The sequence below is a fragment of the Canis lupus genome, chromosome 6 (genome assembly GCF_048164855.1).
Source record: "Canis lupus baileyi chromosome 6, mCanLup2.hap1, whole genome shotgun sequence".
Lineage (NCBI taxonomy): Eukaryota > Metazoa > Chordata > Mammalia > Carnivora > Canidae > Canis > Canis lupus.
Window position 1 is genome coordinate 13,492,190 of NC_132843.1, and position 18,901 is coordinate 13,511,090.

General features: G+C 36.8%; 1 long non-coding RNA gene across 2 annotated transcripts in view; it reads left to right on the forward strand.

The window, feature by feature from the left end:
- The window catches only part of LOC140635024 (uncharacterized), a 58,629-nt gene that overhangs the window by 39,098 nt on the left and 630 nt on the right, over positions 1-18,901 (forward strand). The window lies entirely within an intron of this gene.

Consider the following 18,901-nt stretch of genomic DNA (forward strand, 5'->3'; position numbering starts at 1 on the left):
TTCCTTGATGATCTCCATCTTTGACAGCTGACAGCATTGAAATTGATAACACTGTCCAAAGAGAAAACATTATTAAATATTCCATTTACCAACAAATAGCTGTCCTTTGACATAACAAAATAAGTTTTCTTCTTTTTAAAGATTTTATTTAGTTATTCGTGAGAGACAGAGAGATGCAGAGACACAGGCAGAGGGAGAGGCAGGCTTCCCATGGGGAGCCTGCTATGGGACTCAATCCCAGGACCCTGGGATCACGACCCCAGTCAAAGGCAGACGCTTAACCACTGAACCACCCAGGTGCCCAATAAGGTGCCTTTAATGATTATTTTGGTGAGTAGAAGATGAGAGATAAGCAATTTTTTTCATTTATTTAACAAATGTTTATTGAATATCTGTCTCATGTCAGGCTATGGGCTGGCTTCTAGGCACGTATCACAAAATGAGGCAAATATCTGCCATTCCAAGTATACATGATAGTGCTGAAGTCAAAGAAGTAAACCAGAATATATAAACATATGACTGTATTGGGTGTTTTTAAAAGGAAATATGGAGTGGTGCATGAGTTTGTGAAAGGGATTGGAGGCACCTACAGCAACCTGAGGCAGTTAGGAAGGCTTCCTGGAAAAAGTGACATCTAAGACAAAGGATGAATAGGAGGTACTCAGGGAAATCAAAGTCAGGGGTAGAGAGCCAAAAATTCTTTAAGATAGAGAAAACAGCATATGCAATGGCCCAGGGATAGGAGAAAATAAGGTGTTTTTGTAGAAGTAATTCAAAATACTAATTCCATACATGTCTAAAAATTACAGACACTAGTAAAGATTTCATGGGCAAAATTTTATCAAGGAAAAAATAATATAATGGCATTACATATGCATTTTAGAAAATGAATAAAAACTATTAAAAATTGGTGTTACTTTGTTAAAAAATTGTATAAGAGCAAAGTTCTTAATGACATAAAAGAAGAATCACAAACATCCATGGATAGAGAACAGACAAAACTTGGTGACATATTCATACAACAATGAAAATGTATGAATTACAACTACCTGAAACAACATAAGAACTTGAAAACATAATGTTTAGCAAAAAATAAATAAATACACAAATAAAGCATGTCTCAGTAAATTATATAGAGTAAAATATATTTTCATGAAGCTGAATGACAAGCAAAGCTAATTGATATATTTAGGCATACACATACATATTATAAAAATATTTTTTCAAAAGCAATGTGAAAATATCAATTTAGGAAGAGTGGTTGCCTTTGTGACACAGAATGATTGATACAGGTGACAAGAAGGCAGAGAGACAGTGAAAGAAAGGTAATTAATAGGTAGCTAAAGGTTTTAGTATTCTAGTTCGTGGATTAAGTGAACTCATAAATGTTCCTTATGCAATTATTATTTGTAACTAACATATGTAGTATAGGACATTATTTTTGCAAATGTTACAGATTTTAAAAGATAACAAAGGGGAAAAAGTTTAAAAAAAATCACAATCCTAACTTTACTTCCGTTCAATTATTCAGAAAACATTTCCAGGACATTAGGACATTATCATCAAGTTCATTAATTTGACTTTATCAATACTTTGATTAGGAGCAAAATTCTTAATCACAGAAAAGTAGAAACACCCCAAATATCCACTGACAAAGCACGGATAGATAAAACTGGTATATCCATATAGCAATATAATAAACTGAATTAAATTTAATGATATATTTACAGCCTTGTCTTGCAATCTTCCACAAAATGACTCCCACTTTACCAATGATCTCAGTGCTTGGTTTACACATATCTTTTCTTTTCTCATTGCACCATCTACACACCCAACCACACATCTACCAGAGGAAGGAAGATTGCTGGTCTTCGGTTACAGGAGTCTCTAAGGACATCATATGCAGAAAACATCACAGACTGACCAATTTTCAAATTTATTTAGTTGAATATTTTTTAATATCTATGGAGTCCCAATCTTTCTTTCTAGGTAATACAGAAACAATAGTGAATAAACAAAATAAGTTACTGTTCCTATGAAGCTCACATTTTGGTCAAGAAACACGTTTCCGAATAGCCCTGAGAATAAAAGTCTGTGCTTTGGAAGGACTGGCTCAGGAGGAAAGTGTGGGAATTGTCATAAGTGGTAAAATTCAATGCCACATAGGAAAAAAAAGGAGAAGGGGGAATGTAAAAGGGAAAGAGTGAGAGGAGAGGAGAGCAAGATCCAGAACCCAGAGCTTAAGAGCGCCAATATTTAAAGCTCAGTTGAAGGAGGTGCCTGAGAAAGATTCTAGGAGGATCTCCTGAACCATAGATCTAAACGCCTACTTATGATCCCCATGTGGCTGTCTCTCACATGCATTTCAAAATTAACATGTCCAAAACCGAAACTGAGACAAAATGACAAGTGACTTAAGAGAAGCATCAGAAGAGAAGCAGAACGTTTCCAAAAGGAAAAGATGATCCACCATGTTCAATGCTGGAAAGAAATTAAAAAGAATAAGAGATCAAATACATAACTGTGCTATCCCAAGTATGCTAGGCAAAACCTAGATGTGTAAGGAGGACAGTGGGGCTGGTGCCCAGGGTGTGACTTCAAGAATAAGCTGCACTGGACCCCAAGGAATTGTGTGTATCAAGGAGAGTTTGATTCCTTAGGTAGGTCAAGAGCCTTTGAGGCATTTGCCAGCAGGGGCATTGTCTGTTCAAATCTGCATGATACACACTTTAGAAATGTCATTCTAAGTTCACAGACAGAAAAATCTTCACTCCCATATTATTATAACAAATACATTCTTGCCTTCCTCTTTATCATGTAATCTATGACTAGATGAAGACTGAGGGAAAGGGAGGCTGAGAGGGAGAAAAGAAAGTAGAGAAGATACAACCTGCCCATGAGTGTGCTTCCTCCTAACAAAGAGACTGTGGGGTGATCTAAGAGTCCAGTGGGACAAAGTCATATAAAGATGCTTCAAGCCAAAGCAGGCTGCACAGGTGCAGTCACAAAGAAGGAAATACACAAGGAGATGGGAGCAAGGGGAGAAAACACTGAAAAATGACTTTAGGTGACATGATGCCTTTAAATCTAAAATCAACTTCTCTCTTTTTATATTAATCTCAAAGTGGAAAATTAGACCCCACTTAAAAAATTCCAAGGTGGCACAAGACACATATTTCTGTTAATGATGCCCTTTAGCAATCAAAGAATTATCACCTTAGAAGCCTCAAAATATACAGTTTGGAGGATTTCAGGTGCATTCTCTTTGGAAACATCATGACACTTATACTGACTTTCTAGGGCTGAGAAATGCTTCCTCTAAATTGGAGTTAATTTGTGCTTCAGGTACCAGTAGCTGAGCTCTCTCACCTCTCTCTCTCTCTCTCTCTCTCTCTCTCTGGGGCGTTGGCTTAGAAGTGCAAGTTCTTCAAAACTTCTGCTAAGCCAGCTGCTGACAGGCTAATGAGGCACATCAGAGAGCAGGCTCCAAAGTGCAAGTACACAGGAACAGCTGCTCTTATACCAGAATGGAATACGCTCTGAAGTCTACTTATCCAGCTGCTGAGAAGAGCAGCAAAATTAGGATCAAAATCAATTTTCTAAATAGAAAAATTCATGGAATGATTCACAATTTACTTTAAGATAGAAGACTTTATTTTTTAAAGGTTTTATTTATTTATTAATGAGAGACAGAGAGAGAGAGAGACAGAGAGAGAGAGAGAGAGAGAGAGGCAGAGGGAGGATCAGGCTTCCTGCAAGGAGCCCGATGTGGACCCCAGGATCACGCCCTGAGCCGAAGGCAGATGCTCAACCACTGAGCCACCCAGGCATCCCAAGACAGAAGACTTTAAACCCCACCTTCCCAGTTATACCCCACCAGAGAATCCAACAACAATGGTCTGTCAGCTCAGTTCTGAGGTATAAATTATTCTTACTCTCTTGGGCCCATAATACCATGAATAGGAAAAGCACTGAATTTGGAGCGGGGGGGGGGGGGGGGGGGGACTGTGCTCTTTCACTTAAAACTGTGCTCATTGAGTCTCTGGCCCTGGACAAATCAATGAACTTCAAGCAATGCATATTTTCTCACCTGTGAAAAACTCAGAGAAAAACTCACATTTCAAAGGATTTGTATGATGGGAAAAAAACAAAGTATCTCAAAATCCTTGGGAGGGCTTCACTTCTGGTTTAGATGAAGAAAATCACAAAATATTATCATCCTCACCTGACCAACTTAAACTGTATAAGCTACAAAATCATGGCTTATTAAAAACACATCAAAAAAATAAAAATAAACACATTAAAGAACTATGGACTCCAACTCCAAAGGACGAAACTATAAAAATGAGTAACAATCTAATATTTGTCAGCCAAATAAATGAATAAATAAAATGTGGTATATCAATAAAATGGAATGTTATTTGCAAAAAAAGAAGTACTCATACAAGCTATAACATACATGAATCTTAAAAATATTCTGCTAACCGAAAGAAGGATCACATAGAATGATTCCATATGTTAAATAGTCAGGATAGGTAAATCTATACAGAGAGAAAGTAAATTAGTGATTTCCTAGGTTTAGGGAAGGTGTAATGTGAAAATGGGGAACTGATGGCTAAAGGGTATAGACTCTGGAAAATGGAATTTTAAATAAAACAATACCACCTAGGGCACCTGGGTGGCCCAGTGGTTGAGCACCTGCCTTTGGCTCAGATCATGACCCTGAGGTCCTGGGGTCCTGGAGTCCTGGGGTCAAGTTCTGCATCAGGATCCTCACACAGAGCCTGCTTCTCCCTCTGCCCATGTCTCTGCCTCTCTCTGTGTCTCTCATGTATTCATTCAATAAATAAAACCTTTAAAATAATACCACCTAATAGAAGACGGACAATACCAAGAGATGGTAAAATAATGTGGTGCAGCTAAAACATTCCTGTGTTGCCAGTCATGGTGAAGGTTAGTAAAATCAAATTTGAAAACTACTTGGCAGTATCTATGAAAATTTAATATAGGGCAGCCCAGGTGGCTTAGCACTTTAGTGCCCATCTTGAGGCCAGGGCCTGATCCTGGAGACCTGGGATCGAGTCCCATGTCAGGCTCCCTGCATAGAGCCTGCTTCTCCCTCTGCCTGTGTCTCTGTCTCTCTCTACCTCTCTCTCTCTCTCTGCCTCTTTCTCTCTCTCTCTGTCTCTCATGAATAAATTAAATAAATAAATAAAATTTAATATATGCCTAGTCTATGAGCCAACAATTCTACTCCCTTGTATATACCCAATATAAATGATTGCTTTAGATCTACCAACAGTCATGTAGAAGATTGTTTATAGCAGCTTTACCCATAATAGTAAGAAATGGAAATAATCCATATGCCCATCAAGAATAGAATGAATAAGTAATTTGGAACTTATTTATACCTTAAAAACTACTTAGCAACTTAAAAGAATGTACTATTTCTAAATATAATACATTTTAAAACCTAGTAGAAAAAAAATAAAAATAAAACCTAGTAGACATAATATTGAGTGAACAAAACCAGATACAAATGGGCACAACTTTATCAAACTGTACACTTAAGATCTGCGCATTTATATTTCATTTAAAGTGTTTTCTTAAAAGTTATGTGGTTTAGCTTTTAACTAACTTTTAATTCTCATAAAGGAGTTTTCCACAATGGTAGAGGCAAGAGCCAAGTGGTACTGAACTGAAGAGTAAATACAGAGGTGAAGAAGTAGAGTCTGTCCATATAGATGAATCTTTCAAAAGATGTTGAAAAATGAAAGTAAGATAAAAGATAAACTTGAGGAGTGGGATCTACAGAAAAAAATTCCTGTTATTGGTTCAAGGAGACACTGACACGTGCTCAGAAGTTAGGATACAAAAATGTAATGGAGAGAGATGATGAAAGACCTAGAATTGATAGTTTAGCTTAGGCTTTCATGTTAGTCTTGGGTTCCAGTCTCACCTCAATCACTTACTCCTTATAAGGCACATGGTACTTAATCAGTTCAAGATCAGTTCCTCATCTATAAAATGGAAAGAAATAATCTTAATTTGTTAAGTGTTGCTGTGAGCTGTGAGCTCAATAAAGGCTACTCTATCTACTCAAAGCCATTAGGAAGAACAGAATTAAGAACATAGGTATAGAAAATGAACTTATGAAATATCAGGAAAGAAGGAAATAATAAACAGAAAAAAGAAACATTAAGTTTTAAATAGCATGTGAGTAGCAGTTTCTTTACTTTTTCACAGTGAAATTATCTTTTACTAAAATAGAGCCAAATTCAATTCTTACACAAGAGATCCTCAGGCCCTTTATTTTTTTTTTAATTTTTTTTTAATTTATTTATGATAGTCACATCACAGAGAGAGAGAGAGAAGCAGGCTCCATGCACCGGAAGCCTGACGTGGGATTCGATCCCGGGTCTCCAGGATCGCGCCCTGGGCCAAAGGCAGGCGCTAAACCACTGTGCCACCCAGGGATCCCTCAGGCCCTTTATAAAACACTGAATATTGAGATTCCGACTTCCAGGAATATAGTATTAGAATAGGAAGTCCAGTTTTCACTAGTCCTTGTTTTCACTATAGCCCTTTCCTTACATGGGAAGTGAAGTGGTAACAATTAGCATGAAGGAAGGAAAGAAAGAAGAGAAAGAAGAGAAAAGCAGGAAGGAAGGAAGGAAGGAAGGAAGGAAGGAAGGAAGGAAGGAAGGAAGGAAGGAAGGAAGGAAGTTAGTTGTGTTAATATCTGCCTGAAATAAAACTATTTCAAACAGTAGCTATTTTAAAATATTGGAGTTGGCAGTATTTATTGGTCTAATGCTTTTAAGCATAATAAAACTACATTGCTTACCTTGACATGTAGAAACAAAAATCTCCAATAAAAGCACGAGAAAGAGATAAATAAAAATTATATCAAAGAACACGCTTATTCTTAAAATTTGGATGTTCCTATACATTGCAATAAAAACAATCTTTAAATTTTAAATAAGTATATTCACCTTTACTTAATTTGAGGGAAATCTATATCATTTTACTGGGTGTAAGAGGAAAACAAATCTGGAGGTGTCTCCTTTCAACAAGGCTTTTCTTTCCCACTTATTTCCAGACCCTAAAGGAAAAGGGAAGTGTGACAAGCTGAGAAATGCAGGTGCAAGTAATTGACTAGGCGAGTGTTCTATTGTCATAGAAGCAAAGCGCATCAAATTAATGAGGCCCACAGAGACCCAGAAGGCTGGGGCCAATCGGAAGCTTTCCTTGGCATGCTTCAGCATGTGCTTTGGGCAACCTGGCAGCCCTTTTGTTTATATCCTAGACAAGCTAAAATTTCCAGAAAAGAGAAAGCATCTTCATATCCTCATGGCGTGCAAAAGTTTGGCTCTCGAAGAGCACATGTTTAAAACCCAAAAGTCATTATTTGTGTTCCACACCAATTGTCAGGTGGGGGAGATATGATTCAATTAAAAATTTGTTTAACTGTTTCTTGATGATGTTTGTTAGTATACAGTGTGTTGTTAAAAATGTAAGGAAGTACCAAGGAGTCAGAAAAATTAAGATCTAATGCCACTACTGGCTACTTTTCTCTTGAGGCAAGTCATATAACGTAAGATTCTGTTTCCTTTTATATAAAAAAGAAATAGCTGAATTAATGATCTTTTCCTTCCTCTCCCAAAATTTCACCAACTACACTCAGGAATTTCTTTTTTTTTTTTTTTTTTTTAGGAATTTCTTAAAATATTATATACACTTTGTAAATTGTTTACTTCTTTAATAAGAAGAGCAATGGAGCTTGCGTTAAAAAAAAAAAAAAAGAAGAGCAATGGATGTTTTACATCTCTAACAGTCTGAAAAGCCTATGGATCTAAAAGAAATGGTTAAGACACAGTTTTTTAAAAATTAATATTTTTCCAGTTTTCTTGAGAAATAATTGACACACATCACTGTATAACTTTAAAACATACAGCATGATGGTTTTATATCTATTGTGAAATGATTACTATAATATGTCCAGTTAACATCATCTTCTCAAATAGATACGAAAAGAAAAAAATGTTCTCTTTGTGATGAGATCTCCTAGAACAGTTTCTTATATATCATACAGTAAGATTATGTTGTACATTATGATCTAATGTAAGATACTTATTTATCTTATAACTGGAAGTTTGTACATTTTGACCATCTTCCTCTAATTTCTTCCCCCACCACACCCCCAGGTAACCACAAGTCTCATCTCTTCTCTTGTGAGTTTGGAGTTTTTTTGTTTTCTTTTTTTTGCTACACATTGTGAGATCATACAAGATTTGCCTTTCTGTCTCTGATTTCACTTAGCACAATGCCTTCAATATTGGTCTGTGTTGTCACAGATGGTAGCATTTGCTCATTTTTATGGCTGAATAGTATTCTATTGTTATAAAAACCACAACTTCTTTACCCATTCATCCTTTGATAGACACTTAAGTTAGTTCCATGTCTTGGCAATTGTAAATAATGCTGCTATGAACATAGGGGTACATATATCTTTTCAAGTTAGTGTTTTTATCTCTTTTGGATATATTCTCAGAAGTGGAATTGCTGGATCATAAGGTAACGCTGCTTTTAAATTCTGAGGAACCCCCATACTAGTTTTCATGGTGGCTGTACCAATTTACATTCCCAGCAACATTGCATGAGGGTTCCCTTTTCCCACACCCACATCACATACATTATCTCTTGTCTTTTTGATGATGGCCATTCCAACGGATGTAAGGTAATATTTCATCATGGTTTTGACTTTCATTTCCCTAATGACTAGTATGTGCAGCACTAGTTCATGTTCCTGTTGGCCATTTATATATCTTCTTTAGAAAAATGGCTATGTAGGTCTTTTGCCCATTTTTTTATTAAATGGATTATTTGGAGCGGCGTTCTTTATGTATTTTGAGTATTAACCCCTTATCAGATGTATAGTTTGTAAATATTGTTTCCCACTCTATAGGCTGTCTCTTCACTTTGTCAATGATTTCTTTAGCTGTGCAAAACCTTTTTAGTTTGATATAGTCCCCACTTATTTATTTTTTATTTCATTGTTTGTGCTTTGGGTATCATATCCAAAAATCACTACCAAGATGTCAAGGAGCTTTATTCCTATACTTTCTCCTATGAGTTTCATGGTTTCAGGTCTTACATTTAAGTATCTAATCCATTTTGAGCTAACTTTTGTGAGTGGTATAAGATATGAGTCCAGTTTCATTCATCTACATGTGAATATGCAATTATTCCAGCACCATTCATTGAAGAGACTATCTGTTCCATTGAGTATGCTTGGCTCCCTTAGCAAATATTAGTTGGCCACATATACATATATGCTTGGGTTTATTTCTAGACTCTTGGTTCTGTTCCATTGGCCAATTTGTCTGTTTTTTATGCAAGGATCATACTGTTTTGATGACCATAGCTTTATAATATAGCTTTAAGTCAGTAAGCGTGATGCCTCCTCCTTTGTTCTTTCTTGGGATTTTGGGGGGATCTTTTGCAGTTCCATATAAATTTTAGCATTGTTTTTGTCTTTGTTGCCTCCATAAAAAATGCCACTGGAAACATGATGAGACTTGCACTGAATATATACATGGAATTTGGTAGTATTAACTCCTTAACAACATCAATTCTTCCCTTCAATAAACACAGAATGCCTTTCCACTTATTTGTGTCTTCTTCAACTTATTTCATCAATGTCTTGCAGTTCTCAAAGTAGACATCTTTTGCCTCCTCAGTTAAATTTACTTTATTTTTTATTTTACTTTATTTTTTATTTTTTGACGGTATTATAAATGGAATTAATTTTTTCAGAAAATTCATAGTTAGTGTACACAACCACTACTATGTTAATTTTGTATCTTGCAACTTTAGTGAATTCTTGGATTAAATCTAATAGTATTTTTGGTTGAGTCTTTAAGATTTTCCACATACAAAATATTATTATCTGCAAATAGAGACAATTTTACTTCTTCCTCTCCAATTCTGATACTTTTTTTTTTTATTTTTGCATGATTGCTCTAGCTAAGACTTCTAGTACTATGTGATATAGGAGCAATGAGACTGAGCATGTCTATCTTGTTCCTGATCTTAAAGGAGAAGCTTTCAACCTTTCACCATTAAAATGTTAGCTCTGGGCTTGTCATATGTGCCCTTTACTATGTTGAGATCTGTTCCTTTTATGCCTAATTTGTTGAGTTTTTATCATGAATGGTTGTTGAATTTTGTCAAATGCTTTCCCAATGGTTGAATCCCACTGACTGCCCTGCAGTCCCTGTGATTCAAGATCAGGAGGGGCTTCCACACACAACTCACAATGCTGGTGGGAGGAGGTGCTGATTGTTCCACCTGGGTTTCTTTTTCCACTGGAGGAAATGGAGGCTCAGGAGGACCTCTCTGCATGATGCTGGGGGAGGGGTAATGTAATTGACATGTAGCCACTTCTCTTGCCCTTCTAATATAGCCTTGTCTCTGTTTTGTGGTGCAGGGGTGCCTCAGCCACACACTCATGTTCTAGGATCCTCTCAGTGGTATCTTATACTTGAATAGTTGTTAGTTGTTCTAATGAGGGAGACTGAAGCTCAAGCAGCCTATGTCACCATCTTGGTAATGTCACTTCTCAAATGTCAAAAATTAAGATTTCAATTATGTACAAATCATTTGCACATGAACAAGAATAAGACAATAATATGCAAAAGTGGAAATAATTATTACAGTGGTGGGAAGTAGGGTTTTTTTTTTTCTTTTTTTAATTGATGTTCATCACAGTAGCCTACTAAAAATACTCTTAGGCCTTTGAGTATTGAAAATAAAGTGATAATTCTTGGACCCAGAGCAAATCGTGACTGCGTTTCTGCCTCTGTTAGCCCCAGCACACTGTAGTAAAGGCTGATGCTGCGGCATATACTAAAAACATTGCTGCTGCAGGTGCAGATTCAGGATTACCTTGAGCTCTCACCTCCTAGTTAACAAGGCAATACTCACAAGACAAGAAAGGCTAGCCACCACTTCCCAAAGTAAAAAAGAAAATAGTATGAAAAAGAGATTTTTATTTCTGGGTGTCTTTCTCCAAATGGAAAAGATAAGGTACCAAAGTGAATGAGGACATTAAAAATCGAGTTCATAGTCAGTTTAAAGTGCAAGTAGATTGGCCAGTGGAGAGTTTGTTTTTCTTGAAACAAAATCAAATACAACTAGCCATGATCTCATACGAGAAGTTAATCTAAAACATTAATAAACTGGTTCCAAATAAAACATTCTGCTTGAGTCCCCTTTGGCCAGTTTCTAGCTATGTATCTTTAGGCAAGTCACATATCCCCAGTACTTTCGTTCCTGCCATTTGTAAAACAGGAAAGATAACAACTTCCCAACCTAATTCTCTGCACCCCAGTGGAGGTGAAATGGGCTAATTTATTGGAAAATTCTTCAACACATAAGAAATGCCTTAAAAAATAAGGCAGGTTCTTTTAAATTATTGAAAATATAACATCTCATTGTATAAGTATTTGGTCTTTTCCTTGTTGTAACTCTGCTACTTGGTTATGTAATTTAAGTGTGGGAGGCAATTCTGGAATGATATTGTGAGTAACTCAGTGAAACCTCTCTCCTGGAAAGATAAGCAGGTCAAAATTAACAAAAACAATTATTCAAAGTCTCTGGAGATTGATCAAAGGGCTTACAACAAATTGGCAAGCATGTATTTAACAAAATTAATGGAAATTTAATAAAAACAATTGGATACATGGTGACAACTGACCTAAGGGCTATAGCAAGTTTACAACAAATTGGCAAACATTTATTCAACAAAATTGATAGAAACTTAATAAGAACAGTGAGATGAGGAGATCCCTGGGTGGCTCAGCAGCTGAGCGCCTGTCTTCGGCCCGGGGCGTGATCCTGAAGTTCCGGGATAGAGTTTCCATGCAGGGAGCCCACTTCTCCCTCTGCCTGTGTCTCTATCTCTCTCTCTCTGTCTCTCATGAATAAATAAATAAAATCTTTAAAAGAAAAAAAAAGAACAGTGGGATGCTGTTGCATCTGAGCTAGTGACTACACCAATCCACCAACAATTCTGCCTTGAGAACTATTTCAGCAGGCCCAGTGGGCTCAGTAGCCAAAGAGCAGTTCCCATCTCCCCAGTTCCTTGAGATGGGAGAGCACTCTGGTAGTATCAGCAGCCAGTGTGCATTAGCAAATCTCATCTCCCACAGCTCCATGCTGCAGAGGGCCTACATAGAGTTGGTGGCAGCTGGGTGTCATCTGTCATGCCAAATCATCTCTCACTATTTAATATGGAGCCAAGCAGTTTAGTCCCCCTTTCCTTCATAGCTCTGAGCTGCCCAACTGTACTTTGCAGTCAAGTGGAAGCTCCCATTTCCCCCAGCTTCCTAATACAGAGACCATGCAGCAGTTAATAAATATCAGCAGTTTTCCTTCATCTTCAGCACTGAGTTATAGAAGATCCATACTGGGTAGTGGCCACAGCCAGGCGGTGGCACCAGGGCCTGCCTCTTCCCACAAATACACAAATAAAGCTCTATCTCCAATGGAAAGGATCCAGGCAGGACAAGAAGTGAAAAATAAGGGCAGCCCCAGTGGCTCAGCAGTTTAGCGCCGCCTTCAGCCCAGGGCATGATCTTGGAGACCCAGGATTGAGTCCCGCATCAGGCTCCCTGCATGAAGCCTGCTTCTCCGTCTGGCTGTGTGTGTCTCTCTTGAATAAATAAAATTTTTAGGAAAAAAAGAAGTGAAAAATAAGTTCTCTATCCCTCAACTAGTTCCTGCTTCATTAGATAAGAGGTTCTTCCCCGGAAAGGGTCAAAACAAGCCTCAAAGACTGGTAACAACTTCTATCAATGGATTTAACTATCATTGTATCAGAATATGGAACAATTAATGCCCTAAGATGTTGTCAAAAATGAAAAAGCAATTATCTAGCAACTAGTGGAGGCTACAGGTGGGTGTGATACAAAGAGAGGAAGATCTGAAACTTAAAGGGGGAAAAGGGACTGTCAAAAAGAGTCTAGCTAAACACACAATCATCTCTGGTAGTCAGGAAAACTATGTGCATGCCCAAGGTTCTGCCTTCTGAGGAGATATCAGAGGCTATACATTTCAGGGGAAATAGATCTCATCAAACTAGTCCAGCCAAGACACTAAACAGTAAGGAAAAAAGCAACAACAAAAAGCCTGCAAGGGATCAGTATCCAAAAATGATTTGGTGTACATGTGAGATATACAGACATTTAAAGAAAGAGGAACCCATACACAAGAGAGAAAAAGCAGGCAACGAAAATTATATTTGAGGGGACCCAGATGTTGGAGTTAGTAGACAAGGACTTCAAGGCAACTATTATAAATATATTCAAAGATCTAAAAGAAACCACACTTAAGAAATTTTTTAAAATATGATGCCAATGTCCTATCACATAGAGTATATCAACAGAGAAAAAGAAACTATAAAGACAAAAAATGGAGTTTGAAAGTGTAATAACAAAAAAATGAAAATTTTATTAGCGGTGCTTAGCAGAAGATTTGAGACAGCAGAAGAAAGAATCAGCAAACTTGAAAAAAAATTTATAGAAATTATGCAATCTGTAAAACAGAGAAAAAAGAATGAAGTAAAATGAAGTCTCAGGGAATGGTAGGATACTATCGAGCATTCCAAATAATGTCTAATGGAAGTACCATAAAAAAAAAAGGAGGAAAAAACATTTCCAGATAAGCAAAACCTAAGGGAATCTGTTGCTAGTTGATCCACCTTACAAGAAATACTAAGGAATATTATTTAAACTAAATAAAGGATATCAGCAATTTGAATCCATATAAGAAAAGAAAAAGTACCAGTAAAGGTAATTCTGTAGGTAATTATAAAAGACAGTTTAATTGCATATTTCTTCACTTAACTACATAATTGTATTGTTGGGCTTTAACATGTAGAAATGCAATGTATTTGACAATTACAGCACAAAAGAGGTGGGCAAAAACAAAGCTGTATTGGAATAAGAAAACAACCCCAGATGGTAAGTCAAAAGCATAAGAAGAAATGAAAAACCATAAATGGCAATAAGAAGGCCAATATAACAAACTCTATGAATATATACATGTCCTTTTCTCTTGTTTCAGCTTAATTTAGTTGTAGTTCTTCATAACCATCGAGGAGCAAAGAGGTATTCCAATACATTCCTGAAACTATAATTACCAAATAGTATAGCCACAGCACTAGCTACATGTGGGAAATTTTAGCATTTATATGATGTCATAAAAATTCATTCACAGATGTGTGTAGAATATAGATATGTCTCCCACACACACACTTTATTCACCCAATTCCAAATTAGCAAAGGTACTCAATTACAAACACCACAAAGTTACCAGTGAATATAGCCTTAGAATGATATTTATTTGGTAAGTATTAAAGCAAAACCCGACCACTATTTGGTACCAATATGATTCTTTTTTTCAAAGAACATTTCTCCTGATTTATTTCCACTCATGCATACCATTTAAGGATATAATATACCCTTTGGTGGAGCAAATAAGCTTTCTCAATTAAAAATGGAGAGAATGCCATTAGTCCTACCATGTAGGTTTTTTCTAAGACCTGGTTTTTGTCATAGTACACTACTTGTTCTCTATAATCAAAATCTGTCACATGGTGAGACAAGCTTTCTTAGCTTTCTTTTAACATTATAGGATAATAATTTGGCTGTTTAGACCATTCATAGTTTAGTAAACAACTAAAATATAAATTCTCAAAACCTCCAAGAGGAAGAAAAAATTTACTTAATCTAGAATTCCTCACCTCTCAGACCATCTATAATATGAGGAGGCCTATACAAAACATTTACATGATTGTTAATTCAGCATTTGACACTTCAGGAAATCTTCATACACACTTGACTAACTAGGATTTATTGGTATGATTTAAAGTGAGTCCCCATGGAGTTGCAGGACAAGAAAACATTGATAGGAAATAGTATTGAGCAAAGCAGCATAACTGTCATCTATGAGCTGTGGGAATCTAGAGATGTATGGTGATCTATACACTAAAACAACAGAACCATAAAAGTCTTAATTCTGGGTCTGCATCAAATTAGTTTTTGTGAGGCTTAATCTAGGTCCAGTACACAAAAGAGAGAAGGACTTTGATGATGTATTAAATCCTCAGGTATACATAAGGCAATTGTTAAATTATCTTTAAGAATGCTCAGGAATTGGGGCACCTGGGTAGCTCAGTGGTTGAGCATCTGCCTTTGGTTCAGGTTGTGATCCTGGGGTCCTGGGATGAGTCCTGTATCCGGCTTCCCGCAGGGAACCAACCGACTTCTCTTCCCTCTGCCTATGCCTCTCTGTGTCTCGCTGTGTCTCTCATAAGTAAATAAATAAAATCTTTTTTAAAAAAATCTCTTAGAAACTTCCTCAAAAAGAGAATTATAATTGCATACAGCTATATTGCAAAATTACCATCACCAAAATTATCCCCAGGGACCTGTTCTTTGTAGACCTACCAGCCTTCAATCTTACCATTTCAATAAAGAAATAGAAGAGCCTAAATTTGACAGTGACATCACAAACAAGGTGAGTAAGAACAAAACCATATGTGAGTAAGGAAATGGCACCAAAGGCCTGATGTCATCTTCTGGGATGTTCCACTCCTAAGTTCATCCTAGGACAGCCAGCATGTTTCTTGTTTGTCTGCACTGGTACTAATTGGTTTAAATTGCCTTGGATTTTATGGATCAAAATTTTCTCTAAACTTCCTTTAAATGCAATAACCAAGTTTAATCATTCCCCTTTCCCATAATATGCACTTTCCAAAAAAAATTATCTAAAAAGTCTTAGTTAAAGAAAAAGATAATAATAACAACTGCATTTATATTACATGGCACTTTTTCTTAATCCCCTTACATGTTTTTAGCTGTATGGTAAATGTTAATGTATTACCTCACTTATTAGTCCGAAACAATCATTAAGGATAAGTGATTCTATTTCCTTATTTTTTACATATGAAGAAAGGCCAAGTGACCTGCCAAAACTTGTGCAGTTAATAAATAGTGGAACCAAGATCCTCAGACTCAGGCTGCCTGGCTCCATAATCTGCTCTCCTACATTTCTGCTATTCTTCCCCCAAAGGATATATTAGCATCGTACATTTAATTCTCATACACAATATGATTAAAGAAAGAACACAAATACAAAGACATATAAAATAAAAGATATCAAATAGTAAGCATACAAGAGAAAGAAAACATAAGTAGGAGGATTGAATTTTATACACATGTACTATGAAGAATTACAATAATGAATGTGATATAAAAATTATATATGTTGGGTGTTATTCTGTATGTTGGTAAATTGAACACCAATAAAAATAAATTTATTTTAAAAAATTATATATGCATATAAAATGAATTATGTCCTGATGTTATAAAACAAATGATCAAAGAACAAATACACAAAATGTTCACAATTAATTAAATTCACTTCATTTTTTAAAATAAATGGCTACTGGGCAGCCCCAGTGGCACAGCAGTTTGGCGCTGCCTTTGGCCTGGGGTGTGATCCTAGAAACCCAGGATCGAGTCCCATGTCGGGCTCTCTGCATGGAGCCTGCTTCTCTCCCTCTCCCTCTGCCTGTTTCTCTGCCTCTCTCTCTCTGTCTGTCATGAATAAATAAAATATTTTAAAAACAAATAAATAAATAAATTGCTACATCAAGTCTTTTTCATCCCTTTGTTCCACAAATATTTGGGAGGCACAAAATATAATGCTAGGAATGAAGGAAATGCACACACACCCCACACACACACACAATCAGCATGGAAGGCAATCAAGCGACAGCACTGAGAGATGAGTGCATATGACTGAGGATGTGTAGGAAGCCACTGAAGCACAATTCAGGGCATCTGAAATAAGTTCCGCATGGTCAGGAAGACTTCCCAGAGGAAACAAAGCACAAGTGAGACCTGAGGATAAAGATGAGTTGGCCCGGTGAGGAGGAGGAGTTCAGAAACAGCACAGGCTTAGAGGCAAAAGAGGGTATATGCTCAAGAAATGGAAAACAAGTTCATAATGACTGCTCACTGACATTTAGTGTCACTACTACTTTCCTACCATCATATTTACCATTTTCTCTTTTCAAGGGAGCATAAAGTGGGAAAAGAGCCCCACGTTTGGTGCCAGATGGGGTCAAATTAACATTTGGTTCTGCACTTATAATCTGATTTTAGACAAGTTGTTCAGCCTCCCTAAGCTTCAGGCTTATTATTGGCAAATAGTAATGGCAACATCTAACTTGGGCAGTCCTCATTAAAATGTATGTGACTACAATTGGGAAAATAGCTGGTACAGAAACATCAATAAACAAGTTTCCCTCCTGAATCATAGAGACTACATTTGCCTCAAGCTTTTCCTAAGAATTTGAAGGGTTTCTTTGTGTTTACAGTTTTGAACTGATGACATTTGCCTTTTTTTTTTTTTTTTTATGATAGTCACAGAGAGAGAGAGAGAGGCAGAGACACAGGCAGAGGGAGAAGCAGGCTCCATGCACCGGGAGCCCGATGTGGGATTCGATCCCGGGTCTCCAGGATCGCGCCCTGGGCCAAAGGCAGGCGCCAAACCACTGCGCCACACAGGGATCCCAACATTTGCCTTTTTATTTAATCTAATGTTGTTTTTACTAATTGTGTAATTTGGATACAAATTGAAAGAGATCCTAGAGAATTATCTACAGCTTCATCAAAGTGGGGTCCTGATTACTGACATCTCAGGCAGGCCACTGTTTCACTGTGTAAGATGGTCCTGTGCATTGCAGCTTGTTTTCCAACCCAAACTGACAACTGCTAGTAAATCCCGTCATTGTGACAAATAAAAATGCTCCCTGGGAGGTCGTTATCACCTTATTTAAGAACCCACTCATATTTCTCTCTCTCTCTCTCCCTCACACACATACACACACACACCCCTACACACACCTCTACCAATTAAAAACCTAAGGATAAAGGCTGAAGTCATTTCCACAAGGTTAAAAGCTAGTAAGCATCAAGAACAAGATTTGATTTTTTTTTTTTTTTAAGATTTATTTATTTGAGGGAGAGAGAACAGGCAACCAGGGAGAGAGGCAAAGGGAGAGGGACATAAGCAAACTCCCCACTGTGCTGGGGCTGAGAAGGTATAGGGTGCAGCAGAGATCATGACCTGAGCTGAAATCCAGAGTGGGAGGCCTAACTGACTGAGCTACCCAGGCACCCTTGTTTCTTGATTTTTAGTACAGATTTCTTCTAATCCTAATCAGTCTCACAATGTAACATTCCCTAATTTTTTAAACGTATTTAATTAAATTTTTAAGTATTTTGATTTTTTAAATTTTTTAATTTATTTTTTTAATTCTTAATAATGTATTTACCAAAAGGGATTTGTGTGTGTGTGTGTGTGTGTGTGTGTGTGTGTGTATGCGTGTATTTCATTTCACAAATGTTGCATTAAGGGATTTCTGACTTAAGAGTCATGGGAAAGCAAGTGGGCCATTTCATTATTTCATTAGGAAGAGATCAACAACTTTAGTCAATTTTCCTTTCAGTGCATTCTATGGTAACAAGAGTTCTAAGGAAGCAAACAGAAAGTGTGAGAATGGTTGGATTCTCTTTTGTCACAAGAGTCTGTGTAATACACAATCTCTGCTCCATCTAACTAAGCTATAACTAGAGATAACCCTCAATCCAGTAGTGCATCATGGCCTACATGCTAAAAAAAATTTACTACAAAAACATCACTCCTTAGCTACTGTGCAGACAGGTTTTACACATCTTAGTTGTATCAACTTTAACAAGAGTTAAACTCTATTTTTGAAGATATAATCACTCATATCTCTCACCACATGCCATTAGACATAGAT